General features: G+C 37.2%; 1 long non-coding RNA gene across 2 annotated transcripts in view; it reads right to left on the minus strand.

Annotated features, from left to right (window-relative positions):
• Window positions 1-12,500, minus strand: part of LOC123500005 — a 90,413-nt gene that overhangs the window by 10,402 nt on the left and 67,511 nt on the right. Inside the window, exons 1-2 of one of the 2 annotated variants that reach the window (XR_006673147.1) lie at window positions 7,123-7,252; window positions 2,491-2,681 (exon numbers count right to left, since the gene is read on the minus strand). This is a non-coding gene — a long non-coding RNA (uncharacterized LOC123500005). Of the gene's footprint in view, window positions 1-2,490; window positions 2,682-7,122; window positions 7,253-12,500 lie in introns of those variants that run through there. The other variant, XR_006673146.1, reaches the window with a different exon arrangement.

The following is a 12,500-nucleotide window of genomic DNA, read 5'->3' on the forward strand; positions in this document are numbered from 1 at the left end:
CATTTAGAATTTTTTTTTTTTCTTTTTCTTTTTCGCACCAAAATTAGTGATCAAGAATTCTCTCTCTCTCTCTCTCTCTCTCTCTCTCTCTCTCTCTCTCTCTCTCTCTCTCGAGAGAGAGAGAGAGAGAGAGAGAGAGAGAGAGAGAGAGAGAGAGAGAGAGAGAGCAGGTCACGTCAGATTAATGTTTCGGTTTGAGTGTTGAATGAAAGAGAAGAAAGATTACAAGTAGAAAAATAGAAGCTATAATATCAAATGTCACGGATTACTGTAAATTATCATACTACATAAAAACTGCAAAATATAACGTTTATCATCAGGTAATAAGGATGAATAAAGAAAATAAAACAGTAAATTTTAAAGAGAAGGTAGAGGAATAATATGATTGGGAGGGATAAAGAGAAATGAAAATGAAGAACTACGCGTGGGATTGCAAATCCTCTGACACACAAAATGGAAGCATTACCGCTTCCTGGGAAACAGAAGAGCTTATAAGCGCGAAGAAAAAAATATAACCCATCGAGAAAGAGTCATTACGTGCGAATTTATCATGTCTATCTTTAACTTTTATCCTTTGATATTCCCGTCACGAATGAAAATGCTGCTGCTACACTATGCAAAAGAGTTTTAGTTGTTGCTTTCCTGAATCGCTTTCAGTTGAGACTGTAAAGAAAATTCAGAGTATATAATCGCTGTTAAAAAAATATCGCGAGGGAAACGTAAGCTGTAATTTTGTAGGTCGATTTCTCTCTTAAGTTCACAAACAATCCTCGTTATACTTCTATTTTGTATATGGATACATACATTATATATATATATATATATATATATATATATATATATATATATATATATATATATATATATATATATATATATATATATATATTGATTATCTGCGTAATACAACGATTTGATAAATTATTTATGATGAAAATTCGCCACTAAACACTGTATTACGAGCTTATTCGTATCCATAGTTTGTGCCAGTATTTGTCATGGAGGATGAGCACTCTCACTCTGCAATTTTTTCAACTATGTACCGAAAACATCGAAATTATCTTCTGTTACAGAGCCAGTGTTCAAAAGAAATAGTAATGCATCAGTGCTGAACACTAGTTATCGGTGTACATTTATTGTTTCATTGTTATCCATGTTGATATTATCATTATTATTCTTATCTAGCAGCAGCAGCAGCAGCAGCAGCAGCAGCAGCAGTAGTAGTAGTAGGAGGAGGGCTAGTACAGTAATAGTGGTAGTAGTATTTTTTATCAACATATACTGTCCTCCTCCTCCTCCTTCTCCTCCTCCTCCTCCATCCTCCTCCTACTGGTCCTCCTCCTCCTCCCCATCCTCCTCCTACTGGTCCTCCCCCTCCTCCCCATCCTCTTCCTCCTCCTCCTCCTCCCCATAATCCTCTTCATCCTCCTCCCCTCTCTCGTCGTCCTCATCCTCGACCTCCTCTTTCTCTTTCTCTCCATCCTTCTCTTCATCCTTCTATTCTTCTTCTTCTTGTAATTCTCTTTCATTATTTATTTTCTTGCCTCCTATTCTTTCTCCTAATCCTTCTCCTCTTGCTTCTCCACTTTTCCTCTTCAGACGGATTGGAACAAAAACACTCCTCTCCCCGCTCAGTTCACCTTCGTCAGGTCTTGATTTCGCTGAGTCGTCATTAATTACCTTATTCAAGGACACTGAGGGTGAGGACGAGATGAGGGAGACGGCGGGGCGATCGGTGAAGAAGAAAGCAGAAGATGGATGACTAAGAGAAATGTGAAGAAGAAAAGGAAAAACGGAGGGAGGTGGGAGGAATGTGGGAAAAAAATGTTGAAGAGAAGAGGAAAGAAGGAAGGAAGGAAAGGAAGGAAAGAAAAAGAAAGAAGGAGCAAAAAGATGATGTTGATACGGTGGCTGGTTGGGTCAGTTAGAGTGATGGACAAAAAGTATCAAGCTGAGTCAACTGATATGTGCACACACACACACACACACACACACACACACACACACACACACACACACACACACACACACACACACACACACACATTCGTTTTCTTACCCCTCCCCCACTCTCTCTCTCTCTCTCTCTCTCTCTCTCTCTCTCTCTCTCTCTCTCTCTCTCTCTCTCTCTCTCTCTCTCTCTCTCTCTGTGTGTGTGTGTGTGTGTGTGTGTGTGTGTGTGTGTGTGTGTGTGTGTGTGTGTGTGTGTGTGTGTGTGTGTGTGTGTTTGTATTGAAGTTGAATGAGAGACCAAAGACCTGCTTCTCAGAACTCACAGAACAATGAACAAAGCGACAAGTTTCTAGACAACAATGAGCGGTAACATATGCTTTGTAGAACTCCATTACGCCGCTACCTTGTGAGGACCAAATTATGAGGTATGACTACAGGTGACGGAAAGGGAAACAAGATCGGGCACAGTACACAAAAGGTGATTTTCAATTATTATAAAAGAGCAGACAAAATCACTCGAGGATATGCCAACTGTACCTTAAGGTTGCTGGTCTTCTTGTGTTGCTTCACGATTCTATAGTGTCTTTTTCATCCTCCATTGCTTTTGCTTCCACTTTTCATTTGGCATTTTTTCAAATGGGGAAGTTTTAGTGCCCATAGCTTTCTAATAACACAGTTGTCTTACCGGGACACTTTAGTGAGGGCAGCACTAGGATCCTCCACTCAACCTGCAAAGAGACGTTCATATTTAATAACAAACTTACATTATTATTTTTTTTTACATGCACCTGCCTCATGTGACGACTCTCCCCTCCCCCTTCAAAGAAAATCAAATACAATAGAAAAATCAGAAAATACGTGGTGGGGCAATAACAGGAAAGATACTCTTTAAAAAATAAAACAAAGATACAAATTTATTACCTTATTATGAATCAACATGTGCGTTTACCAAGGAATGTTCAATTAAGAATGTCGATTGGTCACGGACAGTCTAATACAGGGGTTCTCAACCTTTTTATCGTTAAGAAACCCCTGAGTTATAAGACCATCTACCCAAACCTCCAGTATAATCACATGGAACATGGAACTCAATATGCAATGGTACTGCAAAGGATTTTATTAGATCAGCCATCTAAGTACCCCTGGAAATCTTATGAACACCCTGGGATTTCGTGCTGTCAGGATGGCCACTGTCCATGAGCTAACATCACTAGGTCTCTATGACGCTGAAGACGTCTATGCAGAACAGTTTGATTGGCAAGAGATAATCTCATTATCAGACTTTGATTTCTAAGTTATGAAAATAAACTCATTTACGGGGCTTCATATGTTCATGGTGACTTGTAATCTACTTATTAACCTAGAAGAAAAGAAAATATCATATTAACTTCGAGTTATCAAATGAGCAAGAAATAATTTTTGTCACAGGAATAGAGTTATATGGTATATATATATATATATATATATATATATATATATATATATATATATATATATATATATATATATATATATATATATAACACAATCCATAGTTATAACCTAACTCTACTATTATAGTGTTTTTTTGTCGTAGATACATGTTTAAAAAACCTTTACCTATGTTGATAAATCAGGAGTGCGTCAGCATCGTCTCGCGGTACAGAGTAGTCGTCTCTAAACACTGTATTACGATGTATCTATTGATTTACCATGGTTTTACTTCTTCCAGTATTTTTCTGTTCTTATTCTACCATGGTATTTCTTTATAGTTACTTGAGTTTATACGACTAACATATATAATATATATAAAGGAAAACACAATTGTCTGGTGTACCATGATCTTTCAGTTCTAAAAACTTAAATACAGCACGGAACCTTAACAAACATTTCACCTCGCTTCTGCATAGGATAATTCTTCACAAGGAATGAATAGAGCAATATTTGTTCTGTTTTCTTTATGAGAAAGAAAATTAGAGGCCGAGACAGAGATAGTCCGAGGGTTTTCCTAAGCTCTGTCTTGCCACAGCCTGAACATGGTATTCAGTTCAGTTCAGTTGACAGGCATTAGTGTAGCCTGGATATCTGCACTTCCTGTTGTGTTTTTGTTTGGGTTTTGTCTGGGTCTGTAGCTGTAATTAATTATTATCTAAACTTTTTCTTTATGTTGCCTTATTTTCCAAAAATTATATATTATTTCTTTATTTTCTTCTATGCAAGATTTTTCAAAAAAGTAATTTTCCAATGAGGTGTTCTTCATTTTCTGGGTAAGGACGCTGCCAATTGGGGTGTGTGGATCTTTCATTGGTGTAGGCTGGGCAATGTAGGAGGAAATGTTTACGCCTTTAGACTATAGATCAGGGGTTCTCAACCTTTTTCTCGTTAAGAACCCTCTGAATTATAAGACCATCTACCCGAACCTCCAGTAATTTGACATCGAACAGAATGTTAATTTGGTGACTGACACTAACTCAATAGGCAAAGGTATTCTACAAAGGATGTATCATTAAATCAGCCATCTAAGTACCCCTGGAAATCTTTTTGTGAACCCCTGGGGCTTCGCGAACCCCAGATTGAAAACCCCTGGTCTAATAGCAGCAGCCGCAGTCAGATCCTGCCTTTATTTATTGGAAGATGAATAATGAAGACGATAAATGATGCAAGGAACAGTAACGCTATCAATAGCTACGGGATACTTATTGCCCTTCATTCGCGTAAGAGTATGAATGACTGGATAACAAACACAAACGTAAGACTAGGTAGTGCATGTAGCTGTGAAAGTGTGAATGTTAGTGTATATTAATGGTAAAAAATAAATGAATGAATAACGCCTAGACTGGCAGACGGTGTGGTATTGAAATTAATCGATAGACAAAGTTATATGTGTCTCTATGGGGGTGTTCATTTCTTGGTTTTCGTTCATGTTTCTGTAACCCTGAAGTGTGTTAGCACCTCCTTGACTACCAGCACACGGCACAGAGTGATGCCTCGAGCCAGGCAATTATAACGGCTTGGAATTAATTGATCAGATTATGAAAGTTATTGAGATGGTTGCGTAGGATAAAGTTAGAGGGAATTTAGAGACTGATACGATGCAATTACGATTTCTGCTACACGGGGGTATAAACAAAGTAATATTCATCGTGTGACAACTAAAGGAAAAATTCTTAAAAAATCACATTTATAACTTTATATCGAAAAAAAAATAATAATAAATAAATAAAAAAAAAAAAAAAAAAAAATATATATATATATATATATATATATATATATATATATATATATATATATATATATATATAATAATCCAATCTTGTTAAAAGAAAATATATATATATATATATATATATATATATATATATATATATATATATATATATATATATATATATATATATATATATATATATATATATATATATATATATATATATATATATATATATATATATATATATATATATATATATATATATATATATATATATATATATATATATATATATATATATATATATATATATATATATATATATATATATATATATATATATATATATATATATATATATATATATATATATATATATATATATATATATATATATATATATATTTTTTTTTTTAACAAGATTGGATAATTTAAGGAAATTATTACATTGAGATTATTAAATATTTGCTAATGATAACTTGGATTGAAAAGTTCGTTTGAAGAAAGATGTGGAGCCAAGAACATTTAAAGAATATTCAGGTTCGAGCACGGCAGTAGTAAACATTGCACTCTCGTGTATCAGCAATATACTGTAATCAGGAGGCACTGTCAAGGTAATTAATTCAAATCTACCTCACCTATGTAATGAATGCATCACAAGCATGCATGTGATACATGTGATCGGCAGACCTGCAATGCGTACGAAAAAAAACAAAAAAACATGAGGTAAAGGCCAAAAATAGGTTGTCTAAAACCCTATTCACGCAGAGATGATAACATTAGCAAAGGGGACCAAGCATAAGTTCTGAACGTTCAGTGCAAAGAAGGTAGAAGACACTAAGGGAACTCATTTCCCCACACAATAAACAATGAAGAGACGTTCCCTGCATAGGAACGCGAGACTTATGTCTAAACCTTACGTGTGAGAAGTTGAATTCCTGATAGCAATAAGATTTAGTGGTTTTACGTTATGACATGAGATTCGCAGCAATCTGAGAATTCTGAGGGAATGTAGCATGCTGAATATTGCCACCGTGATGGATGACTGAGCAAAGAGGGATCTGAGAAGTCGAATTGCGATTGCGTGTATCACTGAAGTTGAAAATAGTAAATTTCACCGAATTATCCATATCTTAAAGATGGCAAGAAGTGAGTTAACGAACTAAGCTTGCTAAATAAGGGAAGTATAGTTTGGAAAGGAAGACCACATTGTTAGTGGTATGACCTTGGAACAAACACGAATGTATTTCAGAGAATCGACGTGGAAACGTGAGCTACATGAAGACGAAGTGATTTTCATTTGTCCTTTTATTTCGAATAACATGTACCACTATCGAGTCACGCTCTTCAAATTATATAGTCTTTCTTCTTTCACGCCATGACAATGATACATTACCATTGAATGAATCTTTACATTTTTTTTCAGCACAATGCATTTTTAAGTTCAAGGATTGTATCAAACCCTTTATGTTATTCTATCTTCTTTTCCTTCGCTATGATTAGATAAACATACCTGAAAATCTAATAATTGTTCTTGTCTTGTCTCGAATCAACATTCCTTTAAATTCTCTCCCAGCAAGAATTATAGCCTCCGTATATTCTTGGCATTGTGTATCCAATGTGTAATGTGTGTAAGCTTCGTTGTTAACAAATCCTAAGAAAATAAATCCTCAAGCTATAAAAGTAGAAATTTGGTAAAGTTTTCCAAAACAACCAATGCTTCTCAACACAAAACTGGTAGTTAGGAATATTGATTTCTTCGATACTAGTTAATATTTTGATTTCGTTGTACATTGTAGCAGTTGCTTTTGGCAAAGCTGTATTATAAAATTTGTTCATAAGATATGTTAAATGTTCATGGACGGAAAATTGTCAATTTTTTTAGCGAGTTTAGTGGAAAACAACACCCGCGGCGGCTGTCCTGCAACCCACAGCTGTGCTAAGGATAACTTTCTTTACAAACCTAACATTAGGCCTACCTTTTATGTAGGCCACACACAATTCGTCATGTATGAGAGATCTGCTTTCATCCTCCCCGGCTTGAACACGTGAATAATAGCGAAAGGCCATAGTGCTTAAATCAACACTTAAACTCAATCCAGATGAGACGCTGCACTGCCATCGAGCAGAGACGCTCTCATCTTCCACTCCGACGTAGCCGGCTACATGTGTGGTGAAGGTAACAGTTGCCAGAAAACGATTAACGAAAGCTTGATTTAAACTTCTGCATTTTCATCATGACCATTTGTATGTTATTTCATACATTAATGAATTTAGAATCAGTGTATACTTTATTGGACTTCATGGTAAAACAAACATTATAATAATAAAACTACTATAAAGCCTATATCGAGGCCGATGCTAATGAGCGAAGCAGCGGCCATTTAAGGAATCACTTCACAGTAAATAGGTCATCGTGTAATCATGATTGCATTAATTCGTTAACTAGTTTCCTTACATAAACTTACTCTGCATACAATTATTTGTCTCATCACTCGTAATATACTCTTTTGAATGCTGTGAGTGGAAGTCGACCTAGCAGACGAGTCCTGGCACCTCCAAACCGCCATGCGGATGTGCTCGTGCAGTTTGAGACATGTTTCATGAAACCGGAGACGACTCTGCGAACCTCGTCTGATGGGTAATGTTTAAGACCTGGGCATGGTATGAAATGAAAGCTATGAGAGTGTCCAATTACTACGATACCTCGCCGAGCAAAGCCGCCAATGTTGTGTGCTTTGAAGCCACAGAACTACTTACATTAATTAGAAAACGTTATCACAGCGCGTGGATGTTGCCGTACTGCGAGTGCGGGAAGGTTATATGAGAGAGAGAGAGAGAGAGAGAGAGACGAAGTAGTGTTTTGAATTACAGGACAACAAACCTTGTGAAGCAGAATTACCAAGTAATGTTGAAGGATCTAATATAGTGTTATGGTTACATATGTGATCATGTTTCGTGGTGGAACAAGTGGTAGCGACGCATTAATCCACAATATAACGGATAACACGAACGAGTGTGGAAAGGCAACATTAGATAACATGATGGAGGCAAGTGAAACTTTGAAACCCAATCTCAGTAATTTGTATCTGATTACAGGCTACTAATTGGCAACTATCTTCCCATCCTCCCCAGTAAGGTTCAGAGAAGAGAGGAGAGGACACGATAGTGAAGGATCGAGGGATGAAAGGACGTGGTGTTACAGACACGAACAAGAGGATGAAGGAAGAGAGGATCATGAGGAAGGGAAGGTTCGAATAACTAAGGTGTGTCAGAATCTGAATGAGCTCCTTTCAACGAACGAGGCGCAAGATGGGATGAGCAACTATTTCTTCAAAACTTGGGAACATTATCATATTTCATTTCTTTATGGAAATAACTGTACTTCTTATTATCGTGGGTAACAGGACGTGGCGTTTACACGGTCCCAGCACGCAGGGAAGCTGTTTTACCCAAATGACTTCTTATTTTCGACTATAACTAATAATTTCTTAATAGGTTTCTAGCCGAGGAAATGCATTTTGCATATACTACGCTCTCATTATTCTGGAGGTTCAAGCCTCGCCTACGTAATCCCTAATCTCCATCTTTCTCATTTTAGTGACTTTTATTACTCCAGGATAATGAAGTTCTTCCCACACCGCGTCCTACATTACCCAAACTTCACCGACAAGGTAACAGAATTTCGGCATTTGCACTGACAAAATGTCGGACATATTTTAACTAAGTCTCTTCTCTCCCTCTTCATGATTTTCACCACGAGAAGTGAGCCCTGAAATTCTTTTTCTCCTTCTGCACTTTACAGGAAAATTTTGATTGTGGCTTTTAGTTCCAAACTTTGACCAAAAGTAAGGGAAGGAACTAAGGCCAAATTTTCATCCTCGGTGCCGCGAGTCTCACGTGTTCCATTTCCTCTTGTCCTGATTTCCACTCCTTACTCTCTCTCTCTCTCTCTCTCTCTCTCTCTCTCTCTCTCTCTCTCTCTCTCTCTCTCTCTCTCTCTGTGTGTGTGTGTGTGTGTGTGTGTGTGTGTGTCTATCATACTGCCTGAATTATTTTTTGTTACATGCCAACTCTACATTACAGTAGCCACACTAAAATTTCTCTGTACAAAAATGGAAACTATGTAGTAGGTTCACGAATTTCTGTTTACATCAATTTTATGAACAGTATATATATATATATATATATATATATATATATATATATATATATATATATATATATATATATATATATATATATATATATATATATATATATATATATATATATATATATATATATATATATATATATATATATATATATATATATATATATCCTTTATGAGCATTCCATGCCAGTGTATGAACACTCCACCTCCTCGTCTGAGTCATAATGATATTTTTTTCCATAACACAGATCCTGATTGCCAGTTTATGGTACGTAACTGTCTTTTCCTCGTCTGTGCAAGTCATACGGCTTCCTTCGAGCTCCAGCAAGTGGTTGATCGTTATGCACATCCCCATGATGCCTCTTTATTACGCAATCCCTTTTTCATAACCAAGAAGGAAAGTATACAAGTAAAGTCTAGGACGGCACGGTTGACACTCGATCCCTTCGACTGCCTCTCATTCCTTCGCTTTCCCTTTCCCTCTTGTTCTCTTTCTCAGTCCCTTCCTTTTCCTTCCTATGCTCCCTCAGTTTTTGTCTTCCTTTAGGGTCTTAACAAACGACACTCCAAGATCAATATTGACATTTTTTGGCTCTTCTCCTGTCCATTGTCAACACAGGACGGTCCACCTCAAGCCGGAGGGTGAGAAGAGCCAAAATGACCTTTACCCCTCAGTGCATAAACACGGTGATCGGGCACACATGCAGACATTATTGCGCTGCTGTGTTTGTTGAGTAAGAAATAGTTGAGCAGAACAGAATATAAAAGGTGACATCAAAGATCCCTTGCCCTCCCTGCTACTGCCAACGATTTTAGGGAGAGTGTGGGGGGAAAACAAGTGTGGAGAGAGAGAGAGAGAGAGAGAGAGAGAGAGAGAGAGAGAGAGAGAGAGAGTCAGTCAGAAAAATACGATTTTGGAGGGGGAGATAGTAGAGCGAGGGGTTGCAAAAATACGCACAAACATTGAGCATGAAGTGTTGGACAGAGATTTACCATGTCTGTCAATAAAGACAAAGAAGGAAACAAAAACTGAGAGAAAAAGAAATAACAAATAAATATCTGAGTGAATGAATACGTGAAGAGAACGAAATTTATGCATTACACGAGGAGAATTTTAAGTGATATGTATATAGATATTTTTTTCTAAACGTCGTATATTTGTAATTGTCGCGGAATCGTACCCATGACATATCCACTCGTGCATTCGCGCCGTACATAACAGAGATAACAAAGCGTCCGTGTACAAATGCGAGACATCCAACAAAACAAAATAAATCCTTCACACATGGGCGATTCTAGACGTGTCAGGACGTCACTTTGTTTTTTTTTTTTTTTCTGTTATACCGTGAACTGTAATGCTTGTTTCTAGTTTTTCTGTGAGCCGTTTTGTTTGTTTTTAATTTTCTGGTGCGCAGCGAATATAATCAGTGTGGAATCTCTGGGGAAGGAGAGCGGAAGGGATAAACACACTTAATGATAAGGCGCGTCATTCATGATGAAGGAGAGTTAGCCTCATTAGTGCAGCCATGATGACGGCCCACCATGCACCAAAGGGATGACTGGTCGGCCACTCACACGGACCACAGTCACTATTTTCATCATCAACCTCTTAGGATCCACAGTTTTAACATTATCATCCTTCATCGTTATAAAATTGTGTTGTTACTCATCCTTTCTTGTCTGCTGCCTCCATGCATCTCCGCCACCATCACTATCCATACAGCCATCATCCATTAACTCTATGTGAACAAGATTTATTTTTTCTTTTTACGGTAAGGCCTATAGCGCCTTTAGGCACACTTGTAGAGCATTTAGGAAGCGTTGTTCAGCTTCTGCCCATTAGTGGCGCAGGCAATTTTATTTATAGTGGTACCCATATTAGGGCTCATATCACCACCCAAGCTCATCTTGAGTGTAACCACCTAGAACCTGGGTATCATGGTGACATGTAGGTAACTTTAAACCACTTGGCAAATGGCAAAGTGTTTTAAGACTGTACGTGGTGGGATTCAAACCTACGCGTGGACGTCTGCCCGATCCCTCGCTCATCACCTTATCCACTGCTTAATCCCTTTAGTATCGTGACGCGTTTCCATATTAATTCTGGTTACTATTTGGTGATTTTGTACAACTTCAGAACCTCATGTGGCTGATTGAAATCGTGAAGACCATTAATCTTCTGACATCCATAAAGCCTTCCTAATATCAATAAAATGGTCTAATTGTACACAAATCTCAAGGTAAAAATGTCTCCTAATACTGAATGGGCCTCATAACAGATAGATCACAATTACAAATATAAAACGAGAAGGCATACACGAAGAGAACAATGACAACAACTACATCAGCAATAACGGCGGCAACAATAGCAACACTACCACCAAAAACAACAACAATAACAACACCAACAACAATAGCAAAAACAACAACAGACTATAACAAATGATGAAATAAATAACAACCTTCCTCCCGACGCGTAAACAGGCAATAGATTTATGTCAGAGAGAAATTTTATGACCATCATTTTCTGTCCGACATATAGAGTTTTTTTCCCCTCCCTTCTCCTCGCCATATGGTCTACAGATGGGCGTGGATGGAGACTGTAGTAATGACATCGCAGTGAGGAAGTTTGGAGGATGATGCATAGAATGGAAGAGAAGTTAGTAAAGATTAAAGATCATGACATAAGAATGCATGTAGGAGATATAATGATTAAAAGCAAATAGTATTATAGCTTAGCATGCTACTCTTCTCAGGCTCTGAAGCATATTTATTGTGTGGGAGAGTGAAGGAAGTTCCACCCTTTGCTCATTGGTATGCTTGTCAATGTTATATTATTGTCGTATTTCCTTTATTAATATGTTCAACCGAATCTCTTATAATTCTTAAGTAGTTTTCAAATATAATCTGTAAATGTCAATCACATTAGTACATTTCTTGAAGTGTACTTTCATATCATGTGCACTAGTTCCATGTTCGTCATGAGACAAAACAAACACTTCACTTTTCTATTTTCTGTCATATCTAGACATTGATTTACTCCTCCATGAACCCATTATTCATCTTCGCTGCAACCCCAACACGTCCTTGGGTGGAAAGGAGAGAGAGAGAGAGAGAGAGAGAGGAGATGTTGATTAACTACGAGTAATGAACACCCACAGCAACAATACCCCCTCTTGTCCTCGATCATAATACCCATTT

This window comes from Portunus trituberculatus, chromosome 50 (assembly GCF_017591435.1).
Source record: "Portunus trituberculatus isolate SZX2019 chromosome 50, ASM1759143v1, whole genome shotgun sequence".
Lineage (NCBI taxonomy): Eukaryota > Metazoa > Arthropoda > Malacostraca > Decapoda > Portunidae > Portunus > Portunus trituberculatus.